This window comes from Phyllobates terribilis, unplaced genomic scaffold (assembly GCF_046119375.1).
Source record: "Phyllobates terribilis strain yellow unplaced genomic scaffold, ASM4611937v1 Scaffold_13__5_contigs__length_258822181, whole genome shotgun sequence".
Lineage (NCBI taxonomy): Eukaryota > Metazoa > Chordata > Amphibia > Anura > Dendrobatidae > Phyllobates > Phyllobates terribilis.
This window is the reverse complement of record NW_027362773.1, coordinates 143,406,422-143,431,047: the sequence shown is the minus strand read 5'-3', so window position 1 is coordinate 143,431,047 and position 24,626 is coordinate 143,406,422. Positions and strand designations below refer to the sequence as shown.

The following is a 24,626-nucleotide window of genomic DNA, read 5'->3' as shown; positions in this document are numbered from 1 at the left end:
AAAGAGACAAAGGATACCATCCTCCATTGTTGGCGTATGCCCGGCTTGATACTCCTTTCCTGTTATACACCGATGGCAGTCTGCATGGGCTGGGGGCGGTACTAGCACAAGTGCAGGATGGTCAGGAGCGAGAAATCGCCTATGGCAGCAGGTCTTTAAGAGACACTGAACGCAACCCAGCTAACTACAGCTCATTTCACCTACAGTTACTGGCCCTGGTGTGGGCGATGACAGAACGCTTTGCCGAGTATTTAACAGGAGCTGAGGTGCTAGTCATGACTGATAATAACTCTCTGGCTCACCTAGAAAACGCAAAACTGGGAGCGTTGAAGCAGCGGTGGGTCGCTCGCCTTGCTAAGTTTAATTATCAAATTAAGTTTGCTCTGGGCGGGAAAACGGAAATACGGATGCACTGTCAAGGGTGCCCCTTGGGTCCTCGGGGGAAAATGTTGATGACCAACTTGAGGACACTTAAACCCCTGACTTGGGGCAGGTACCTATCTTCAGAAGTGTGTTACATTCCAGTGGGGTGGCGTCAGGGATGCCGTGTGTTCTTGGAAAAACACCCTCGCAATGGGCGAAAGACGAGAACGAGTGCCCATACATTACACTAGTGTGCACTTGGGTACAAAATGGCATCTGGCCACGTGCAGAGGACAAGGCCCAACTGTCCGTGGAAGGAATGTAACTACTGCGACAGTGGGATATGTTGTGTGTGGAACAGGGCAGGTACACCTTGTATCGTAAGGTGTACCTGCCATCTGAGCTGCAGCACCGGTGCCAGCTAGTAATCCCTATGGGGAAGGGTCCGGTGGTCACTCGCGAGGCGCATGAGAAGGGGGCCCACTTTGGGAGTGAAAAGACACACCAGTGGCTACAGTGAGTCCTCTATTGTCCTGAATTGGGAGGGATGGTGACAGAGGCGTGGCGGCAGTGTCGGGTCTGTGGGCTCAGTAAGAGCCCTGAGCAGCGGGCGCCCACGCAGTCTATTAAGACTTCCGCTCCCTTAGAGCTGCTCATGATTGACTATGTCCTGATAGGATACTCAATGTCTGGGTATTCCTATTGCTTGGTAATGACAGACCACTTCACTAAGTATGCTGTGGTGGTGACAACAATAGATCAGACAGCGGAGTCGGTGGCTGAAGCCGTGTATCTGTAGCGCCCCGAGGGTTCGGCCGCTACAGGGGTATTGCACCTCAACCAGAGGTGTCGTATTCCACTCCCGGGTAAGGATGGAGTATGGACCAGGGCTGCACACATATACACTCCTCATTTCCAGGGGACTGCTCTATGGTGCTCCCATTTGTATGCAGGCACGACTGACTTTGTCCCTGGCTGGAGTGGGGAGGGGGGGAACCCTAATGATGTGGGAGCAGATAGGGGCTGGTTTCTGGGCATAGGAAGGAGCTAATTGGATGCAGGTCACCTGAGCTCAGACATGGAGGAGGAGGTATAAAAGGTGGGCACCATCTTAGAACAGTGTTCAGTCTGTGAGGAGAAAGTGAGAGTGGAGGAGAAGGGGAGCAGAGGCTCCGCTGGAGTTAAGCTCCGGAGCCAGGCCTAGGGACATGGGCAGGGCGAGAGGAGGAGAAGAGAAAGGAACAGAACCGCAAGAGAAAGGAACTGAATAGCAAGGCCCAGGAACACAAAGGTAGAAGGGACCCTAAGGACCCAGGAGAACACGCGTGACGGGTCAGGCAAGAAAAGGGTACCGGATCCCAAGTTGGTGGAGGCAAATAATCCTCAGCCAAGAACCGGAGGTCGTGATCATTTATTGGTGCGACCCCTCGCTAAACCTACTAGGAAGGCACCACACAGGGCCAGGGAAGCTGGCGCCAAGTTCTCCCAGAGAAGGCCCGAGGCAGCTGGACAGAAGTTTGGTCACTGGTGGGGCACGGCCAGAGAAAGGGTAGAAGGGAGTGCTGTGTCATGCTCCTGAATTGCCTGGGGGTTGACCGAGCCCCTCACCTGGTGGACGCAGCACGGCTTGGGTAGTCACTACCTGTACAGAAGTGGCTTGGAGTATACGAACTGTGAGTAAAAGACCCTGGACTGCAACAAGTTGTCGTTGTGTTTCTTACCACGCCAGCACTAACGGTACTGGGACGCCCTGCACCACCACCCCCAGCATTCACCTACACTGCCCTGAGGCTACACTCTTCCCGTGGGGAGTTATCCTATCCCTGTGCTGCATATCTACATCAGCCTCAGCGGTCTGCCTTGCAGTGGCGGTCCTCCCTGACCGCAATCCACGGGTGGCGTAGTCGGACAATGCAAACCACATAAATACACTGCCACTGGTCTGACCACCCTGAGCCACGGGATCGGGTTGCCACTACTACTCCCAGCGTTGCCCTAAAGGCCCGGTTCCGAGTACCCCACGGCTCAGGGGGCGAGTCAGCTTTGGCGTAGTCGACAGGATCGTGACCAACCCGCCACAAACGGGTATTGCGCACCTGAAAAGAGACTGTTTCACTGTATTAAAGATGGTGCCTGCCCCAGAAGAACGAACGCCATAATGTGCGCGCCAAAAGATAACAGGAAGCCACCTCCCATCGTGGCCCAAGTCCCAGAATGGCGCCAAAGAAGGAGCCCACCCCCAACAGCCATGAGTGTGGCTGTAGAGATGTCCATCAAGGTGGGGGGGCTGCCCCTGAAAGTGATTGTCAGCAGATTGCCCCAAGACCACCCCCAATGGGGGCGGAAAGAGAAGAAAACTGTGGGGCCGGGTGTGGTTTGGATCAGTCTCACCGGAGATGGAGAGAGGAGCCAGCTCCAGCACTCTGGCGAGGGGCCTGCTGCAAGCCGAACCACCATGCAGCTTCACAGAGCTGCTAGCACAACTCCCCAAGGAAGACCCAGAGTATGTGCGGACTGCGCTGGAGGAGTTGAACCGGAGGATGATCCGGGCGCAGCGGGACGTGATTGCCGGGTGGGAGGAGATGACCCGGCGGATCGTGACCCAGCAGCAGGAGGCACTGCCACCACCCAGCAGCACGCCTGCCTCCGAGGGCAGTGAGAGTGGATCGGAGGCCGAGGACGACGCCGCGGAAGAGGCCATAGCCGCGGAGGCAGGTAACGGGGAAGTCCTTACCCCGAGTCCAAGGGCCGCAACCCTGTCCCTGTCTCCCGTCACGGCAACCGAAGCCCCGGGAGCCGTAGCTGCCATCACACCTCCCCCGCTACCAACTGGGCCTCAGGCCGTAGGCGCCGCCGTTGAGCCCCGCCCCACGCCGTGCCCTCTGACCCCGGGTGCGACCAGAAGACAACCACCGCAGGCCTGGTCGCAAGGCCTAGTGCCCCCGGGCGCTGCTGCCCCGCCAGGTCCCCCTGCCTCCACTGTGCCACCCCAGGGTACGACCAGAAGACGACCACCGCAGGCCTGGTCGCAAGGCCCAGTGCCCCCGGGCGCTGCTGCCCCGCCCCTCTGCAATACCACCCCTGGGCGCGGATCTGTTCGCCCAGCACACCGGTCCGGATGGGCTCCCTTTCATCTGGCCCCCCGGATATGTTAACCCCCGCCTACGGAGAGGCCTGTCCGCGGAGGCCGGAGGCCCACCTGAACCCCTGATACCTGCTCCGGAGCCCATGGGAGTCTCCCAGCCCCTGCTCAAGGACGCCCAGTTTGAGTGGGACCCGACCGGAGAAAATCTAATGGGGTTCACCCAGGAGACACGGGCGGACGCAGCCCGCCGACGGGAGTCCTGCCGCCAGCAGTTGGCGATGTTCGAGAGGGAGCAGTGGGAACGGCGTGTCCGGCAAGAGCAGCTACAGGCCCAAAGTGCAGAACAGAAGATGAGGACCCGGCGAGACCCCTGCAGTCCCCGAGCCACCGGGACTGTCGTCAAGTTCCAAATGGAGCACGGCTGGGGTTTCATCAGAGACCCGAACACCATCAGCGATGTGTTCGTGACCCGGAGGGATGTAGAGAGCCACCTGTCGGAGGGTCACTGAGGGCGAGACCTGTATCCTGGGGACGTGGTGACCTACACCAGACACCAAGGCGTAAAGGGCTGGTACGCCCTGCACGTCCACAGAGTGGTAGAAGAGGAGGAACAGCGCCACTCTGCCCAAGAATATCAAGAGGGCCCGGACGGGCCTGAAGATTACCAGGAGCAAGGCGCATATGGAGGTCAGCATTTACAGTAAAGTGGAGCAGCGCCAGTGTACATAGTTACCCGTCAGGGTACAGAAACAGTTTTGGGACTGTTTCCGCTTAAAGCGTGGTCCCCGTTGGGACTGATATGGAACTGTTAAAAGTTGCCCCTTTCCTTACCTGGCTGAGGACTGAGAGCAGCCACTCCCCTCTCCTAATCTGGCTGGGGACTGAGAACAGCCATCCCCTTCCCTACCTGGCCGAGGACTGAGAGCGGCCGTCCCTGTAAATAGTTGCACTTCCTAAAGCGCCCCTATTGGTTTTATAAAAGAATTGCAACGTCTACCTCAAGACAAATTTACTAGAGTGTTGCACCTTTAAGAAGAACGAACACCTGGTCGCAAGTTTCACCGCGGCCAGTACCCAAGAATATGTTTTACTTAAAAATGTTTTATATAAAGAGTTTTATATGCTGCTAGGTAATAATGCAAATGTTTTATATAAGGTTTTGTATGACAAAAGAGTTCCGGTAGTATTAACAATGTCTTATAAAGGAAAGTGTTGAAAAAGAGAAAAGTGTTTCCCATAAAGGGAATTGAACAATGTCGTCCGTTTTCTAATGTGAAAAGTTTTGAAAAAGTTTTGCATGTCTTGTAAATTAATTGTTTTTACTCTTTTCCAGCCCGAGGACGTGCTGTGGTTTACCAGGGGGGAATGTAGCGTCCCGAGGGTTCGTCCGCTACAGGGTGTTATGCCAAGTTTTTAGCAATAAGGTTCAGATACGGCTTTAAAGAAGGCAACTCTTTGCGATATAACGCAATTTTATTTATAATAGTTGATTTAAAAGGTAAAATAGATAATTAAAGGAATAGTATGATATGATGATATTGCATGCACTTTTGTATATGTTATAATACAAAGGTTAAGTACATATATATATATATATATATATATATATATATATATACTCACTTCGTCACCAAGGAGCTTTTAAACATCATCCGTCTGGAACATCAGAGAAGCAATTTCACCAAGACAGAGAGACCCCTGGAAGTCTTCACAACACTGCATGGGCAGGTACATACAACACTACACATCAGTGCAGGTATAACTTATGGCTTCTGTCTGTATCATGATTCCAGTGACTTTTATAAGGCTTAGACAATGGAAGCATAAAACTGGTTAATATTTATAAGTATGAGTCGTCGATAATACAGAATTGGCCAGGTTCTGTAATCTCGAGAAGTTTACCTATAAGCATTGTTTTAGACAATAGATCTGTGTATTTCTTATGGAACATAATGGTAAGTGTACACACATTATCTGAATCAGTATTTTGGTTACAATAACACTATTTGTCAAAGCAAATATAACACTGGTTACTTGTTTACAAATCAGGATAATGAATCTTTGAAACACACAACTTCATAGACCATAGAACAATTAACATTGTCTTACTGCATTGACACCTAGCAAACACTTTGTGGATAGCATGCATGAAGGACAGTTCATGTGAAAGAACTACTTTATCAGTATCAGAGTATATCAATGATATTACACTGCAGTATATTGCAATATATTCCACACTTGGTCTAATGACCACACTTTATCAAAGCATATAAACAATATGTTACAATATGTAGGCTATAAGATATCCATATTTTTATTAGCACTACAATCCACACTTGGATATCTTATAGCCACACATTATTTATACAAAGCACCCCATCCAAAGTGGATGGTTTTAGCGGATGATTGACATAAAAATAATAATGGAAGTGTACACTGTGTACAACAACACAAAGCAATGCATGAACAAATTATGGCAAAAAATAAATCAGCTGGCCTAATACTCAAAGTCTTCATGGTAATCATCTCTTCTGCCAAAAAGCTTTCCCCAATGCAGTTCACACAGGCACAACATGGATTGCACGTGAAGTTCTGGGTCACAACTTCTCCTTCTGTATCATCATCTTGAATAGCTACCCCTATAAGCTTTGTCCATAACTGTAAAGGGGGTCGGTACTGCCACCAAGTCTCAAATATATTGATAGCAGTGGTAACCTTTGTCACGCAAAAATGGCTAGTGTTCATCATTTGAGCTAAGTAAATCCATAGATTCTGTTTGGTTTTCCATGACGCCACATTTTCCATGGTTGGCCTCTCGATTTTCGGTCTGAAGATCGCTTGGGTCATCATTTCCAGATTTTGATCTAAAGAGAAAACACATATTATTCTCTGCACAAAATCCCGGTCAGTTGGGACGTGTTCCCCTTTCTTTTGCCCGGGTTTCATAACTATCAACACATTGTCTGCTCCTTGAACAATTACCTCAGCAGGTTCTGGAGGACCTTTGTCACCCAGTTGTTTCACCCAGATTTTTGCACCATCATTGATAGGATGTGAGGATCCAAATCTTTCACCTCCTCTGACCTTCACAACTGCAGGGGTCCTTACTCTGACCACCTTCGTTTTAGAAATAGACAGTACCAGTAACTGAGTTATCTTATCTCTCTTCTGTATTATCATGACCTTTTCTTCATCATTCATTAAAAGTACTTTAATTTCTTCCTGATAATCCTGGTCTGTCACTCCTCCCATTACCTGAATACCCTTTAAGGTCAAGCCTGACCTTGAGGTTATAAGACCAAAATGCTTAGGTGGCATTAGCAAGCCTATAGCAGTCCTGATGTTCTTTACAACTTCTTTGAAGTGACTTTCATTGTCACTTTGAATCTGTATTGGGATACAGTACAATACCATTGTTTCCAAAGTCTTAATAGTATTGTTAGCATTGGCCATTTTACAGGTACAAATCAACGTAAACCCAGAAGGTGCATCCACAGCCATGCATACGCATCCTCCATCATGTAGAGGAGGGCCAATGTAGTCCATTTGCCAAATTTGCCCAGGAAGTTTTCCTCCTTCCTTTCTGGCCTCTCACCACATGAGGGATTGGTCTCTGTTTTGAATGTTGACACTTCATGACAGTTTCCTTTATCAAATCTAACCTGATGGGCACCCCTCTGATCTGTGCCCATTGAGTCAGTCCGAGCAGCTCCTCAGTGGTGTCAGTCTTTTTATTGGATTCAGTGACTGATATTTTGGACTGTTCGTCTGCTACTGAGTTGAAGAGTCTTTCCAAGGTATCTGAAGCACAAATAGCATCAACATGAAACACAGTCACTTTAATCATTTGCACAATTGCCCAGATATCTTGCCACAACTCTTTTCCCCATACTTCTTTGCTATGTATACGTGTAGTCTGATAGCCCACTGCGTTCCACACACGGTCGTTACCTTGGTACCTAGCTGACCCTTCTGTAAACCACACTTGTTTCCTCTGCTCAGGAATCAATTGTTCAAAGGGTATCTCCTGCTCCTGAAGTCCCATAGGGACTTTGCTTAACTTCTCATGCAATGTGGAGATTCCACTAACTCCTGGTTTCGCTCTGTCCTGAATTGCCTCAATTTGCTTTCCTCCTAATTCTGTAGTTATAACCTTGCACTCACTGAATTGTTTTGGAGTTCCCTTAATCAAACTGGCCTCCTCCCCTGTATCTACCAACATTTGTGGGGCGTGGCCAGCATGTCAGTCACTTTTATCTGTCTCCCTCCATCGATCCTCCATTTCAGATGAAGACATCTTATTAGGAGAAAATGATGCCCCCTTCTGTTGGGCTTTGAATTCCTGTATCAAGGATTTAACTTCATCATAAAGATCCTCAAACCCCGGTGCTGTGGGCTTTGCTGGCGACGAGGAGGGAGTGGGCCCTCTCTCTCCCCATGTCCTGCCCGGCCCCTGCTGTGGGGATTCAGAATCTTTTACTGTAACCTTTCTATTATGTGAAACCCCTGACTTTTTATTAAGTCCTCTCTTTAGATACAATTTCCACATCTCGTCAGTACCAATCCCGTCTATTTTATCCCTGTGGACACCATCCTTTATCAGGGCCATAAACATATCTTTCCGGGTAATGCGGGATCTAGGATTGTAGTTACTTTTGACATTGTCACGCTGCTCTTCAGAGGGAAAATTACCCTTTTGTTTGGGACCCCAATCTCCCAGATCCCCTAACTGTCTAATTGCCTCCAATGTATTGGCGATAGTTTTCCCAGTCTGATTTATCATTAGTGTCATCATGATATGCTTATAGGCTGGAGGGGCATTTCTAATGATATGATTTCTAATAGATACACTTGCAATAACTTGCATGTAATCGTCATATGTATTTGCTGAAATAGCATTTTTCATGACCTCCTCCTTCAATCTCTGAGCACAATCTTTCAATGTAAACCATGGTTTTTCATTTGGTGGCCAATCTGCCTCTGATGGGTATTTATGCTGCAATGCCATGGCCACAACATCAAGCATACTACACACCACATGTGGCTGCTGAATTGTCAAGGTACGGAATTTGTCAAAGCAAATATAACACTGGTTACTTGTGTACAAATCAGGATAATGAATCTTTGAAACACACAACTTCATAGACCATAGATCAATTAACATTGTCTTACTGCATTGACACCTAGCAAACACTTTGTGGATAGCATGCATCAAGGACAGTTCATGTGAAAGAACTACTTTATCAGTATCAGAGTATATCAATGATATTACACTGCAGCATATTGCAATATATTCCACACTTGGTCTAATGACCACACTTTATCAAAGCATATAAACAATATGTTACAATATGTAGGCTATAAGATATCCATATTTTTATTAGCACTACAACAGGGGTATTGCACCTCAACCAGAGGTGTGGTATTCCACTCCCGGGTAAGGATGGAGTATGGACCAGGGCTCAGTTATCTGCACACATTTCCTCATTTCCGGGGGACAGCTCTACGGTGCTCCCATTAGTATGCAGGTACGACTGACTTTGTCCCTGGCTGGAGTGGGTAGGGGGGGAACCCTAGTGATGTGGGAGCAGATAGAGGCTGGTTTCTGGGCATAGGAAGGAGCTCATTGGATGCAGGTCACCTGAGCTCAGACACTGAGGAGGAGGTATAAAAGGTGGGCACCATCTTAGAACAGTGTTCAGTCTGTGAGGAGAAAGTGAGAGTGGAGGAGAAGGGGAGCAGAGGCTCCGCTGGAGTTCTGCTCCGGAGCCAGGCCTAGGGACACGGGCAGGGCGAGAGGAGGAGAAGAGAAAGGAACAGAACAGAAAGAGAAAGGAACAGAATAGCAAGGCCCAGGAACACGAAGGTAGAAGGGACCCTAAGGACCCAGGAGAACACGGGTGACGGGTCAGGCAAGAAAAGGGTACCGGATCCCAATTTGGTGGAGGCAAATAATCCTCAGCCAAGAACCGGAGGTCGTGATCATTTATTGGTGCGACCCCTCGCTAAACCTACTAGGAAGGCACCACACAGGGCCAGGGAAGCTGGCGCCAAGTTCTCCCAGAGAAGGCCCGAGGCAGCTGGACAGAAGTTTGGTCACTGGTGGGGCACGGCCAGAGAAAGGGTAGAAGGGAGTGCTGTGCCATGCTCCTGAATTGCCTGGGGGTTGACCAAGCCCCTCACCTGGTGGACGCAGCACGGCTTGGGTAGTCACTACCTGTACAGAAGTGGCTTGGAGTATGCGAACTGTGAGTAAAAGACCCTGGACTGCAACACGTTGTCGTTGTGTTTCTTACCACGCCAGCACTAACGGTACTGGGACGCCCTGCACCACCATCCCCAGCATTCACCTACACTGCCCTGAGGCTACACTCTTCCCGTGGGGAGTTATCCTATCCCTGTGCTGCATATCTACATCAGCCTCAGCGGTCTGCCTTGCAGCGGTGGTCCTCTCTGACCGCAATCCACAGGTGGCGTAGTCAGACATTGCAAACCACATAAATACACTGCCACTGGTCTGACCACCCTGAGCCACGGGATCGGGTTGCCACTACTACTCCCAGCGTTGCCCTAAAGGCCCGGTTCCGAGTATCCCACGGCTCAGGGGGCGAGTCATATCGACATTTCATCCAGGTGTATGGGTGTCCGCAAAGAATACACTCGGATCAAGGGGCATGTTTCCAGGGGGCGTTGATGAAGGAGCTGTATGGCATCGTACCGTCGAGAACGACACCTTACCATCCCCAAGGTAACGGAGTTTGTGAGCGCTTTAATCGGACTCTATTGCAGATGTTGAGGACGTTAGAGGGTAAACAGCAGGTGCGCTGGCCTGAGTATCTCCTCGAATTGATGTGGGTCTACAATAATAGAGTGCACAGCACTACTGGCTACTCACCACACATGTTGATGTTTGGGAGGCCAGGGCTTGACATTGAGGATTTGAGCATGCCAGGTCCCTCCTCCAATCCCCCTCGGACCGCATCAGAATGCGTTCGAGAACACCGGCGGTGATTAAGGGTGGTGCATCAGGTGGTGGGTGATGGACTCAGTCAGGTGACCCATAATGACGCACAGCCCATGCAAGCCGAGCCTTTCTCCCTGGGGGATAGAGTGTGGGTGAGAATCAAACGTTGGTCAGGGAAGCTGAGTGACCGGTGGGAGGCGACTCTGTACCTGATTAAAAAAAGGGTGAGCCCCGAGATTCCAGTCTACGAGGTCGAACCGGTGGGGACAGGGGGGCCAACCCGTAATCTTCATCGTAACATGTTACAACGGTGCTGGTTTGAAGATGCGCTCCCCATTCCCACGGAACCACAGGCCGTGTCCTGAGGGGTGGGCATTCCTAATGCTCTTGAATTTGATGGTGAGTCTCCCTCTGTGCTTGCTTACTTGCCCTATACGATCAATCTGTCCCTGTGTGGAGAGAGTGTTGAGAATGTGGTATGTCCTTCAGAGAACAGGGAATCAGGTCAGTCACCTGACCCGGATGATGTGGCTCAGGGCGCCACACCTCAGGAGGGAGCAACCTTATTTGCTCCCTCGGATGACACCGCTGAAGAGACTTCTGCCACCTTGGGGACTGAGTCTGTTGGGGTGTGTTTCAGGAGAACTTCTCGATCTACGGCGGGTATACCCCTCAGCGCTATGCACAGGACGACTTTGAGTGGGGAGGTGTGTCGAGGACGCCAACCTCTAGTGGGGTGGCATGTGAGAGTGTGAACTGTAATAGCAGCAGGAGAGCATTAGGACCCTGTGAGTTTTGCCTGACTGAGCAGAGAGCAGGGGCAGACCGGGAGACCCTATGTGTTGTGAAGCAGACTGCTGTGTGAGACGCAGGAAGCAGAGTCTGAGGAGAAGTGTGAGGATTGAACTTCGGTGAGACTCTCTCCACAAGCTGTCCTGTGGGGGTTGTTAACCCCTGTCCCTAGGGAAGGTGTGTCCCTGCTTAAGAACGAGTGCTGAGCTGGGGAAAGCTATGTGGCTCTTTGGAGTTTAGTGGAAGTCCATGCGGAGTGTACTAGAGACTTTTTGCTGAACGGGCTAAGTGGCGAGGATTCGGAAAGAGTCAAAGGATACCATCTCTGTGACGGAGCGTGTGGTCGGTGGCTTGGGAAACAGTGAGTGACCGTGAGAGGAGAAACGGGGTCCGGTGCCATTCACATTGAGAGCATACTGACAAGCCCTGGTGAAGAGTTCTTCCCGGACCGTAACCTGAGGATACAGGACTAAAGTCCCCGGCGTGTGGGCTCGGCATCGGCTGACAAGACAAGGAATCTTTGCTGTTTTTGTAAAAGTTGTTTTTATTTGGCGCCAAAGTTTTTCGGGACTAGCTACAGCAGGGCCTGCTCCAGGTTTTTGTGGGCTCTGGGCGAAAGAGTCTCAGTGAGCCCCTTTAACACATACCACGATTCATGATGCACAAATACCGCAGAGAAATATATATATAGTACGATGCCGAAGATTTCACTTCTTACATTACATGAGTGATATCTATTGTAAATTCTACAAAAGCTCAGAAACCTGTGAATCCTCGCAGCGCACAGGGCAGACTGGACAGTATAGTCCTCCATACAGTATTATGGGCACCACATAGTACTCCATGCAGTATTATGGGCTCCATATATTGCTCCATACAGAATAATGACCCCACATAGTCCTCTGTACAGTATAATGGGCACCACATAGTCCTCCATACAGTATTATGGGCCCCATATATTGCTCCATACAGAAAAATGGACCCCATATAACGCTCCATGCAGAATACTGGTCCCCATATAATGCTCCATACAGGATACTGGTCCCCATATAACGCTCCATACAGGATACTGGTCCCCATATAACGCTCCATACAGGATACTGGTCTCCATATAACGCTCCATACAGGATACTGGCCCCCATATAATGCTCCATACAGGATACTGGCCCCCATATAATGCTCCATACAGAATACTGGCCCCCACATAATGCCCCATGCAGGATGTCACTTCTCCCCGTATAATGCCCCATGCAGGATGTCACTCCCCCCCCATATAATGCCCCATGCAGGATGTCACCCCCTTATAATGCCCCATGCAGGATGTCACCTCCCCCCCCCCATATAATGCCCCTTGCAGGATGTCACCTCTCCCCCCATATAATGCCCCATGCAGGATGTCACCTCTCCCCCCCATATAATGCCCCATGCAGGATGTCACCCCCCATATAATGCCCCATGCAGGATGTCATCCCCCCCTTTATAATGTCCCATGCAGGATGTCACTTCTCCCCCCCCATATATTGCCCCATGCATGATGTCACCCCCTCATATAATGCCCCATGCAGGATGTCACCCACCATATAATGCCCCATGCAGGATGTCACCCCCCCCATATAATGCCCTATGTAGGATGTCACCTCTCCCCCCCATATAATGCCCCATGCAGGATGTCACTCCCCCCCATATAATGCCCCATGCAGGATGTCATTTCCATCCCCCACCCCCATATAATGCCCCATGCGTCCATACATTAAAAAAAAAAAATCAAATACTCACCTCACTTCTCACCTGCTGCCGCTGCTCCGGACTCTTCACCTGCGCCGGCGTCTTCCCGCTCTGCGCTGTGACGGCTAAGGAGAGAGGGTGGTGTAAAGATGTCATCGCGCCCTCTGACCTGAGACGCCACAGTCAGAGGACGCAGAAGACACCGGACCTGCTGCGGAGGCACGGGGAGAGGTAAGTATTGTGCCAGGGCCCTGAGCAAGCGGGGGGGGAGTGGCGGGCGCTGGCACGGCACAGCTCATGGGTCCCATAGCGCGCCGGGGTGCCCGACGGTGAGTGGGCCCCCCGCCTGCTCAGGGCCCTGGCACTTGCCTGGGTGCGCCGGGTGCTGACGCCGGGCCTGAGCTGCAGCCACCGCAAATCAAAGGCCTGTGAGAGACCACATCTGAGAGTAACGGTACCGTAGCTTTAAGATACCCGGGTATCCCTATACTAGGGGTATAAGAGCAATTGGTGTAGTGTGATGTATTGTTATTGTTAGTTTTGGTAGGTTTTTACTCAGTGTGCCATTTCAGGGGTTCCCATAGAACACCCTTACTAGATTGACACTGTGTTTAGGTAAAATTGTTCCAGATCTTCAGTGTAACTCACATAACCTGGGAACCTTGGGATTGGCACATTGATTTCAGCTTTTGCTGATTGTGTGTATTTAGTAGAGACAGTGTCCCAGGGGGAACCTGAGACTGATTCATTCAATAATGAATCGTAGTCTAATCCCTGTTTTAGTATAGAAAGTGTTGTTTATTTCTGTCTCTGTCTCAGTTTGTGACTCACTGGATCTCTCTCGGATCTCCGGTCATTACAGCCCCGACAGCATGATGGTCCCACAGAGCCTCTACAAGAACACACAGTATGGTGCCCCCCTACAGTCTTTCCCACAAATGCTAACTGATTAAATTAAAAAAATACTTACCTAGCCCTTTTACCTGATGTTCTGCTCCATCCTATGTAGCATGGTGACTGAAGCTTCGCTCAGCAGGTGTGATCTAGTGACATCTAGGGGCCCCACAAGCATTTACAAAAAAGTAAGCAGAGAGTGAATGTTGCAGAGTGAAAATTGCAAATATGCCAATGCATTGTGCCCAGTCTGGCTTCTGGAGATAGGCATCTTGTAAATGAATTGAGTTTTTCCTGCTACACCATTGCCATACTTGATGATAACTGCAGTTTGGGACGGGTGCATTTGGATTTCGAAACACAGATTTCACTAAATGTTATTTGAGGTGAGGGGGTCATGTCCCTTTTCCAGAGTGTTTGTGCTGCCAATAACGTGGAAACCCCTTTTTATTTCCATTGCCAGATGAACCTGGGTTGGGGCTTATTTTTTTTGGTAAGTTTTCATTGGTACCATTTTGGGTGCATAACATTTTTGATCACGGTTAAGTTCACATTCATCTTGTGTTTATATCCCCCCAAAAAATGGGATTCAGACAAAATCCCCTACGGTAGCACTCACTATAATAAGGCAGCTTTGGGCACTTTGTTCCGCTGGTGTCCATTTTTTTAGGTGTGTTATCAGGGCACAAAAAATGTGGTCGACAACAGTAGTGTGCATGCCTAAAGTGACGGGACATCACCGGGCAGAAGCCAGAAAGTCCAAAGTGTCTCAAGCTGCCTCATTATAAGGAGGGGTTCCACTGGGGTTTTGTCTGAATCATGGTTTTTAGGGATTTACACGGAAACCCCGGGGTGAGTTCTTAGTGTAGAGCACAGAATCAATGTGACCCAAACTTTACACAGACAGTTTTATTCTTCGGGTCCAGTACAATTACAGCGAGATCAGATTTATATATTTTTTATGTTTTGCTACTTTTGGGGCATATAACATTTTGTGATAGCATTTTATTCAGATTTTTCAGGCACAGAATGAACAAAAGCCAACAGTTCAAGTCGGCTTTTTTCATTGGTGTTCACTGCGGTAAAATCGATAAGATTATTCATTATTCAGGACAGCACAATCGCAGTGATACCAGATTTATTTAGGTCTTTATGTTTTGCAAACTAGAATATTTTTAGAAAAAAACGTAATTTGTTTGTTGCATCGCCCTATTCTGAGAGCTATAACTCTTACCTTTAAGGTTTTTTTTTATATATGAATTTTAATAAATGACAAAACATTTTCTTGGTAACTTTTTTTGGGCTTTTTTGTGTTTTTTTTCTTTTACATTTTTACAAGTTTTGTTGACTTTTTATAGGACTTGACCATTTTTCACTTTGATTGCTGATCCAATGCACTGCAGTACTTATGTATTGCAGGGTCTTAGACCTGTCAGTGTTACACGAACTCATGACCTGATGCAAGAAACCTTCAAAAGTTTTTTGAGGTCCATGTTTTGATGAATGGTACAGTATATTGCAGGTGGTTATTAATGTGATGGCAGAGTAAATTTATGAAGTTAATGATATAGAACATCCTTAGACAATGGGGCTCAAAATAGGACACTCTTTAACTTTTACACCCCAAACAGGAGGATTGGTTTCCCCTCTCTTTAACCCTTTACACTCCAACCTGGCACTGAAATGGATATGGATCTGTAATTTACATTCCTCAGTCTTCTTCATGAAGACACAACCAGACCAGATTTCTGGGATTCCATGGGGCTTACAATAGTTACATAGCCAGAAAATCTAATTGCAGGTCACTCATTTGCAAGAAAATTGTTTTTAATTATCTTATAGCTGAAGGGCAGGATTGCTAAACTGACCACACTCAAAGGGAATATGTCACCAGGTTTTTGCCACCTAATCTGAAAGCAATATAATTTAAAGGCAGAGACCCTGATTCCAGCGATGAATCACTTACAGGGCTGCCTGCTGTAATTTTGATAAAATCAGTGTTTTATCACCAGGAGATTATCACTAGAGTACTAGTAAACTGGCTGCCATGCAGTCCAGCCACTCCCCCAGCACTAACTGGCAGCTTTTTGTGCCTTTGCACAGTGTACACAGAAATCTGCCAATTAGTGGTGTGGGCGGGGTTATACAGGGCTCAGCATTCAGAGAACTGCTAGATCTGCAGCAGATAAAACAGCGAGCAGCCCAGTAGGTGATACATCACTTGAATCAGGATTTCTGCCCCTACATTACACTGCTCTCAGATGAGGTAGAAAACACGTACTAGCAAATTCCCTTTAAGAATCAGGGCCAGAAATAAAGAAGACTTCTACTATTCAAAATAATTATTTTGTCAAACTTCAATTAGTGTTCAGAAAAAAAACAATTCATATGAAGAGGTTAAAAGTATGTGTTTACTTAAAATTCCCTTCTTTATACATTGTTACATTTTCAATTTTGTTTGAGAAATATACACATTAGGGTCAAATACTTTTTTAGAGTATTATGTTAATACATTTATGAAGACTAGCTTATGCTCCATCAAGACTACACCTGATCAAGAACACACCTGCCCAGGCTACACCTTACCAAGACCACACCCGTTGAAGACCACACCTGCTCAAGAACATACCCGTTCAAGACCACACCTGCTCAAGAACATACCCGTTCAAGACCACACCTGCTCAAAAACACACCCGTTCAAGACCACACCTGCTCAAGAACACACCTGCTCAAGAACACACCTGCTCAAGAACACACCTGCCCCAGGCTACACCTTACCAAGACCACACCTGCTCAAGACCACACTTGCTCAAGACCATACCTGATCAGGAGCACACCTGCTCAAGAACACATCTGCCCCAGGCTACACCTTACCAAGACCACACCTGCTCAAGACCACACCTTCTCAAGACCATACCTGCTCAGGAGCACACCTGCTCAGGAACACACCTGCTCAGGAACACATCTGCCCCAGGTACACCTTACCAAGACCACACCTGCTCAAGAACACACCTGCTCAAGAACACACCTGCCCCAAGCTACACCTCACCAAGACCACACCTGCCCAAGAACACATCTGCCCCAGGCTACACCTTACCAAGACCACACCTGCTCAAGACTACACCTGCTCAAGAACACACCTGCTCAGGAACACATCTGCCCCAGGCTACACCTTACCAAGACCACACCTGCTCAAGACCACACCTGCCTCAAGCTACACCTTACCAAGACCACACCTGCTCAAGAACACATCTGCCACAGGCTACACCTTTCCAAGACCACACCTGCTCAAGAACACACCTGCTCAGGAACACATCTGCCTCAGGCTACACCTTACCAAGACCACACCTGTTCAAGAACACACCCATTCAAGACCACACCTGCTCAAGACCACACCTACTCAAGACCATACCTGCTCAAGAACACACCTGCTCAAGAACACATCTGCCCCAGGTACACCTTACCAAGACCACACCTGCTCAAGAACACACCTGCTCAAGAACACACCTGCCCCAAGCTACACCTCACCAAGACCACACCTGCCCAAGAACACATCTGCCCCAGGCTACACCTTACCAAGACCACACCTGCTCAAGACTACACCTGCTCAAGAACACACCTGCTCAGGAACACATCTGCCCCAGGCTACACCTTACCAAGACCACACCTGCTCAAGACCACACCTGCCTCAAGCTACACCTTACCAAGACCACACCTGCTCAAGAACACATCTGCCACAGGCTACACCTTTCCAAGACCACACCTGCTCAAGAACACACCTGCTCAGGAACACATCTGCCTCAGGCTACACCTTACCAAGACCACACCTGTTCAAGAACACACCCATTCAAGACCACACCTGCTCAAGACCACACCTACTCAAGACCATACCTGCTCAAGAACACACCTGCTCAAGAACACATCTGCCCCAGGCTACACCTTACCAAGACCACACCTGCTCAAGACCACTCCTGCTCAAGACCATACCTGCTCAAGAACACACCTGCTCAGGAGCACACCTGCTCAAGAACACATCTGCCCCAGGCTACACCTTACCAAGACCACACCTGCTCAAGACCACACTTGCTCAAGACCATGCCTGCTCAGGAGCACACCTGCTCAAGAGCACATCTGCCCCAGGCTACACCTTACCAAGACCACACCTGCTCAAGACCACACCTTCTCAAGACCATACCTGCTCAGGAGCACACCTGCTCAGGAGCACACCTGCTCAGGAACACATCTGCCCCAGGTACACCTTACCAAGAACACACCTGCTCAAGAACACACCTGCCCCAAGCTACACCTTACCAAGACCACACCTGCCCAAGAACACATCTGCCCCAGGCTACACCTTACCAAGACCACACCTGCTCAAGACTACACCTGCTCAAGAATACATCTGCCCCAGGCTACACCTTACCAAGACCACACCTGCTCAAGACCACAGCTGCCTCAAGCTACACCTTACCAAGACCACACCTGCTCAAGAACACATCTGCCACAGGCTACACCTTTCCAAGACCACACCTGCTCAAGACCACACCTGCTCAGGAACACATCTGCCTCAGGCTACACCTTACCAAGACCACACCTGTTCAAGAACACACCCATTCAAGACCACACCTACTCAAGACCACAGCTGCTCAAGAACACACCTGCTCAAGAACACATCTGCCCCAGGCTACACCTTACCAAGACCACACCTGCTCAAGACCATACCTGCTCAAGGACACACCTGCTCAGGAGCACACCTGCTCAGGAACACACCTGCTCAGGAACACATCTGCCCCAGGTACACCTTATCAAGACTACACCTGCTCAAGACCATACCTGCTCAAGAACACACCTGCCCCAAGCTACACCTTACCAAGACCACACATCTGCCCCAGGCTACACCTTACCAAGACCACACCTGCTCAAGACTACACCTGCTCAAGAACACACCTGCTCAGGAACACATCTGCCCCAGGCTACACCTTACCAAGACCACACCTGCTCAAGACCACACCTGCCTCAAGCTACACCTTACCAAGACCACACCTGCTCAAGAACACATCTGCCACAGGCTACACCTTTCCAAGACCACATCTGCTGAAGAAAACACCTGCTCAGGAACACATCTGCCCCAGGCTACACCTTACCAAGACCACACCTGCTCAAGACCACACCTGCTCGAGAACACCCCATTCCCAGGCTACACCTTACCAAGACCATACCTGCTCAACACCACACCTGACCAAGACCACACTTGCCCAAAACCACATATGTCCAAGTCCATACCTACTCAAGACCACTCCTGCCCCAGACCACACCTGCCCAAGTCCAAACTTTACCAATACCATACCTTACCAAGACCATACCTGCCCCAGATCATATTTGCCCAAGTCCATACATACCAAAGACTACACCTGCCCAAGTCCATACCTGCACAAGACCACACCTCCCTTACCACATTTGACCCAGGCCCCACCTGCCCAAGACCATACCTGGACAAGACCACACATTCCCAGACCACATCTGCTCCAGACCACACCTGCCCAAGACCATATCTACCCAAGACCACATTTACCCAAGACCTTGCCATACCAAGACCCTACCTGCCTAAGACCACACCTGGCCTTTAACATGAAAGAATTCTGTGGAAAAATATTGCACAAAATATAACGAAAGACAAACTCTGCTTCTGAGATAAAAAAACGTGATTAACAAGATTCTCTAGCTAGAGATTTGTCAATCACAGTTGTACATGTCTATAGGAGCTGAAGGGACATTAATAATCCCTTGGTGAGAAAAAGCAAATTGACGCTCCTTCACTATTTTTATTGCTAAGCTGAGCTGTTCAAATATACAGTTTGGGTTTGGTCTCACAAGGTAAATGCTGACCTTACCAGCAATATTCACTTTACATTGTGATCCTGATCATCAAAGAATAAAACGTGAGAATGAAGAAAACACCTTTTGTCCTTGGAATAGTTGATATGAGAATGTTATGTTTTGCAGGTGACAGACTTTTTCCCAGATGTATTCCTAAAAGGTAATCTATGACAGGTGCAATGTTTATTTTAAGGCATCTCATATTGCCCATTCAAGTGACTTAGATGACTCTTGTAGAGCATCGATTGGAGAGGTCCATCAGAGCTTCAATCTGGCCATTAGAAAGAAATAATTTGCAGAAGACCCTCTCTATGACATACTTGTACCCTAAGGTTATGTTTACACAGAGTTTTTTGAGGCATACACAATACTGCGTTTTCCAATTGGAAAGTGTTTCAGGAAATGCTCCTTTTTGGAGAATTTTTGGAGTTTTTCTTTTCCTCAAGTGCTTTATGACATGGTTTTGAAGTGTTTTTGAAGAGTTTTTACTTAAAACATTTTTTTGCAGCCTTTTGACTAAACAATGTTTAGTTTGGAGAACATTCCATCAGGATCCACGTCAAATATGTATTTTTTTCCTGCGAGGCATTTTTCAAAACTCTTCAGGGGAAAAAAAATTCTCCAAAACTCCTCATATGAACAGCAAAGTGGAGATCTCATTTAAAAGAAAAGGATGAGTTTTCCAAATGCGTAGAAGTGTTTTTTGAGGAGGATCCATTAAAAAAAAAAGTTCTAAAAAACCCTTTGTGTAAAGATAGCCTAGAGCTATGTGCATATGGCGTCTTTTAGATGCCAAAACATCTGCTGAGTTTATCCAGGTGAAGCCGTTTCAGAAAAACGCTGTCAGTAGTTTTCCTGAGGGTGGATTCGCCATTATTCTTGTGGCGGCTCGGCATCTCTTACTCTATAATGTTAAGAAAAATAATGAACATGTCCCTTCTTTTAACCACTTCAGGGCTCCCGAACCTTGAAGAAGTTGAAAAAAGTGACATTAGACGGAACATGTGCACAACACTATTGTTTTGTCATTGTGTAGCACCCTGAGGATTCGGCTGCTACAGGGGTATTGCACCTCAACCCAGAGGTGTGATATTCCACTCCCGGATAAGGATGGAGAGTGGGACTGAGCTCGGTAGGCTGCATGCACTACACACATCCCATTTCCGAGGAGCAGACCAACGGTACTCCCACTTAGAAATGTGCAGGTACGACCGAGTCTGTTCCTGGCTGGAGTGGGAGGGGGGTGGTACATCCCAGTAGTGTAGGGGCAGATAGGGGGAGCAGCCTGGGTAAAGATAGGAGCTCATTGGGTGCTGGTCACCTGAGCTCACACATAGAGGGAGTATATAAGGTGGGCACCATCTAAGATCAGGGTCAGTCAGTCAGTCTTTGCAGAGGAGTCAGTCTACCACAGTCGGTCAGTCTGTCAGAGTCAGGAGGAAGCAGAGGTCCAGATGAGCCTGCAGAGAGAGAGTGGAGCAGAGAAGGAAAGACCCAGAGGGGAAAAGAAAGGACTCTGAGAACCCAAATTCAATCCTCGGGTGAAGAGTCGGCAATAGGGTACCGGATCCCAAACTGGTGGGGGCAAAAGCACACCCTAGCCAGAGACCGGAGGCCGTGGGCAGCGTCTGCCACGGCCACCCACCACATCCACCCCGAAGGCAGACCACGTGGAGGGTCAGGGAACCCAAGGCCAAGGGTCTCCCAACAGAAGGCCCGAGGGAGCTGGACCTAGGTGGATCACTAGTGGGGACGGCCAGAGGAAAGGACAGAAGGAGAGCTCAGGGCCACGCTCCGGACTTGTTTGGGGGTTTGCTGAATCCAGGACCTGGTGGACGCAGCACGGCTCGGGTGGTCACTTGAAGCTGGGGTGCGTCAATTGCTGTGCACTATGTTCATTTTATGGGACACTTTTTCAGCACTTTTTCAGGCGGATTGCTTGCAACAAAACGCCATGTGCACATAGCCTAATAGCGAGACCAAAAATGGGCTCTCTTGGTGAAAGAATCTCCTAAAACCATACTCGAGAATACTAATGATCATATGTTCCAGGTCAACTAGATTTTCTGCCATCTGTCCATATCCTCGCTTTCTAGTCAGCCACATTACTGCGATCAGGTTGGTTTCTCCAGTTTACTCCAATATTTTTGCCCACTTATGCTTTGTAGTGTATGAAAGTTTTACTGGAGAGTCGTATTTGTGAAGGAAGATATCCGGACAACCAGTAGGACATTTTTAGCTGTGTGTCCTTCAAAGAAGACATTAGATAGGACTTACCTATAAAACACCTGACACTAGAACAAGTGAGTCACTCTTTGTGCGTGTTAGTAGATGGTGGGGAAAGAATGCAAAAAATGAATTTTAATGTCTGTGTGTCAGTCTTCAATGCCGATCTTCATGAGATCTCTTACTTTAGCAGATCTCAATCACCTTGGTCTATGTTATATGTAATCTCCACAACAAAATACTCTGGGGCTTGTAAATTCAATTATGTATAAAGCAAGTCACAAACTATGATCATAGAGCAATCAAAGAACTATGGCCACTTCTGTCAAAGCTTGAATATTCACATTTACTTGGAGTTACACTCTAAAGGTTGGTTCACTTTAGAAAATCCATTCTTGGTAGAAGGTATCTAGAACTCGACAGTTTCTAGGGTAATCTGGTGGTTCCCACTGAAATCAATAGATATGCTGGGTCCTCCAGAGCCAAGAAAGCTCTTTGTAAGTGGTCTATCTCATATGTTAAAATATTAAAATCAGTGGGCTGTCCTACTCATGGGTTTCTGTTTATTGTCTTCCAACTACATACTTTCCAAGGGAGCCTCTCTTTTGTGACAGTTTGTGTGCCTGTCGCTGTGCGTCACTGTAATGGTCTGTGTGTGGCCGTGGGTGTGGTGTAATTCTAGTTTGCAATATAGTTGAATTTCCAGTTCTGTGTGAGTTGGATGCGGGGACAGGAGTGACAAGAAAGTAAGGCTTTCGCCGGCAGAGAGGACATACTGCATGGTTCTGGTAAGACATTGTTGCTCATGTAACATTTGGGTCTTGTTTGTGAGATTCGGACATATTGTACGTTTTTTTCCCGAACATTGTAGGTTTTTGGCTTCTCTTGTGGGAGGTTTATATGCATTGAATATATAGTATATAAAAAAAATTGACAAGTCTTGGCTTCGAAAAGCTAAAACTTCAGAAAACTTTCAAAATCCACTTTTTCATGCTAGCAACAGCAGGTCAACGCAATAACACATTACCCCATATCATGGTCACAGGGTCCACAAAGATAATATATGGAGGGCTGATTCCCATACAGCTGACATTGGTGTAAATGATTTGTTTTTCCATCTTTAGCAGCTTTATGCCTGGGTTAACTAATTAACTGCTATGGAAATAATTAGTATACAGTTAGTACAGAAATAATAGTAAACCCTGACTCAAAAATGGACGTTACTGAGAGTCGAATTTTTAAAGTTATCCACTGAAACCAATATTCCGTGTATACACTGGCTTTGGGAAAATCCTAGAAATATTAATTTTTACATTTCTTTTTCTAGGTTATCTGATTTTAATTTTCTGCTATTTAAGGCAAAGTCCTTCTTTTTGAAGGAAAAAAATATTAAAATTGCATAAAATCTTCATTAAGTCGTCATACACTATTTTAATAGAATCCTAAGGGGAAAAATGGAACGTGGGAATTGTAGATCATTTATCATCATAAGCCATGGATTTCATAAGTTAAAAAAAAAATGCTGGATTTTTAAAGTTGACACATTACTGTAACTACAGCAAAGCTTTTTATAGCCTATAAATGTACATTATTATGGAATATAACCAGAGGCATAACTTTAAATCCCCTGGACCCCAATGCAGAATCTGTAGCTGGGCCCCCATCTTCCATAGACGCTGGTACTTGGATAACAGAGCCCAAGATCAACTGCTCCCTCCTTATAATTCCAATTTAGGCTACGATGTCTTGTACAAATAGTGGTGTGGTGGAAAGTCAGAATATCAATGAGCTATAAAAATGCAACACTACATGTAAGGAACTACATTAACAGCTTTTATGTGCACTTTTTAATATGTGGGGAATACCATGACAAAACATGCTGTATAAAGATGAAATAAAATTGAGATTTCCCCAAAAACAGGGTGGTTTTCCAATGTTCAATGTGCAAATGAGTTTCAAGAAATTATTTTTACAGCTATGTAACATCTGACGGCAACAGTCGTTTACCTTAGTATAAGACATACCGAAGATGTCACATTCAGATACAGTCTTAAATTAAAATTGGGGAGTGTAAAAATCTGGATGGCTACCCTATAGCATGTTGCACACATAGGTCACGTTAAACAGGACCTGTTGGCTCTCTTGACATGTCTGTTTTGGTAAACATATGTTATTCATGAAATAACCATTCTGTAGGATCTTTTCTTAGAAATCTGCTCCTCTGTTATTCCTCAGGGGTGTGTCCCTAAACACTGACATTGTCCAATCAGAGCTGCCGACGTCAGACTTTGCAGGTACACAAAGTTTTTTGGTAACACAAAGGGAATTGGTAACACCCAGGTGTTAATTTATTCAGAAATGTCTAGGAGGAATAACAGTTAAGAATAAAAAGATGCTCCAGTCTTCTAAGTACATGGGGAATGCAAGTAGTTACTAAAACAGATATTTCAGGACTAGTGACAAGTCCTCCTTAGCTTGGAATCAGACTATTAGGCGCCTAACTGACCCCAGAGGTTAAGGGAAAGGTGGATGAGGCATGATAGATTTCTACGTACCTGATCCTTACGTTCCTGCAGGAGATAGTCAATGATGCACAACACCTTAAAGAATTGTGTTACAGAAAAAAGTTAAAACTCACCATGCTTCAATAGACAAAATGTTCAACTGAGGCGTCACACTTTTCATGGGTGATGTTGACAA

The 24,626-nt window shown here is 47.4% G+C and overlaps 1 protein-coding gene across 2 annotated transcripts in view; it reads left to right on the top strand.

Annotated features, from left to right (window-relative positions):
* Positions 1 to 24,626, top strand: part of SYT8 (synaptotagmin 8) — a 109,082-nt gene that overhangs the window by 15,107 nt on the left and 69,349 nt on the right. The window contains exon 1 of one of the 2 annotated variants that reach the window (XM_073658758.1): positions 22,544 to 22,714. The exons of the other annotated variant lie outside the window; for it this stretch is intronic. The gene's annotated coding sequence lies outside the window, so the exon portion shown is untranslated. Of the gene's footprint in view, positions 1 to 22,543; positions 22,715 to 24,626 lie in introns of those variants that run through there. 2 annotated transcript variants of the gene reach the window in all.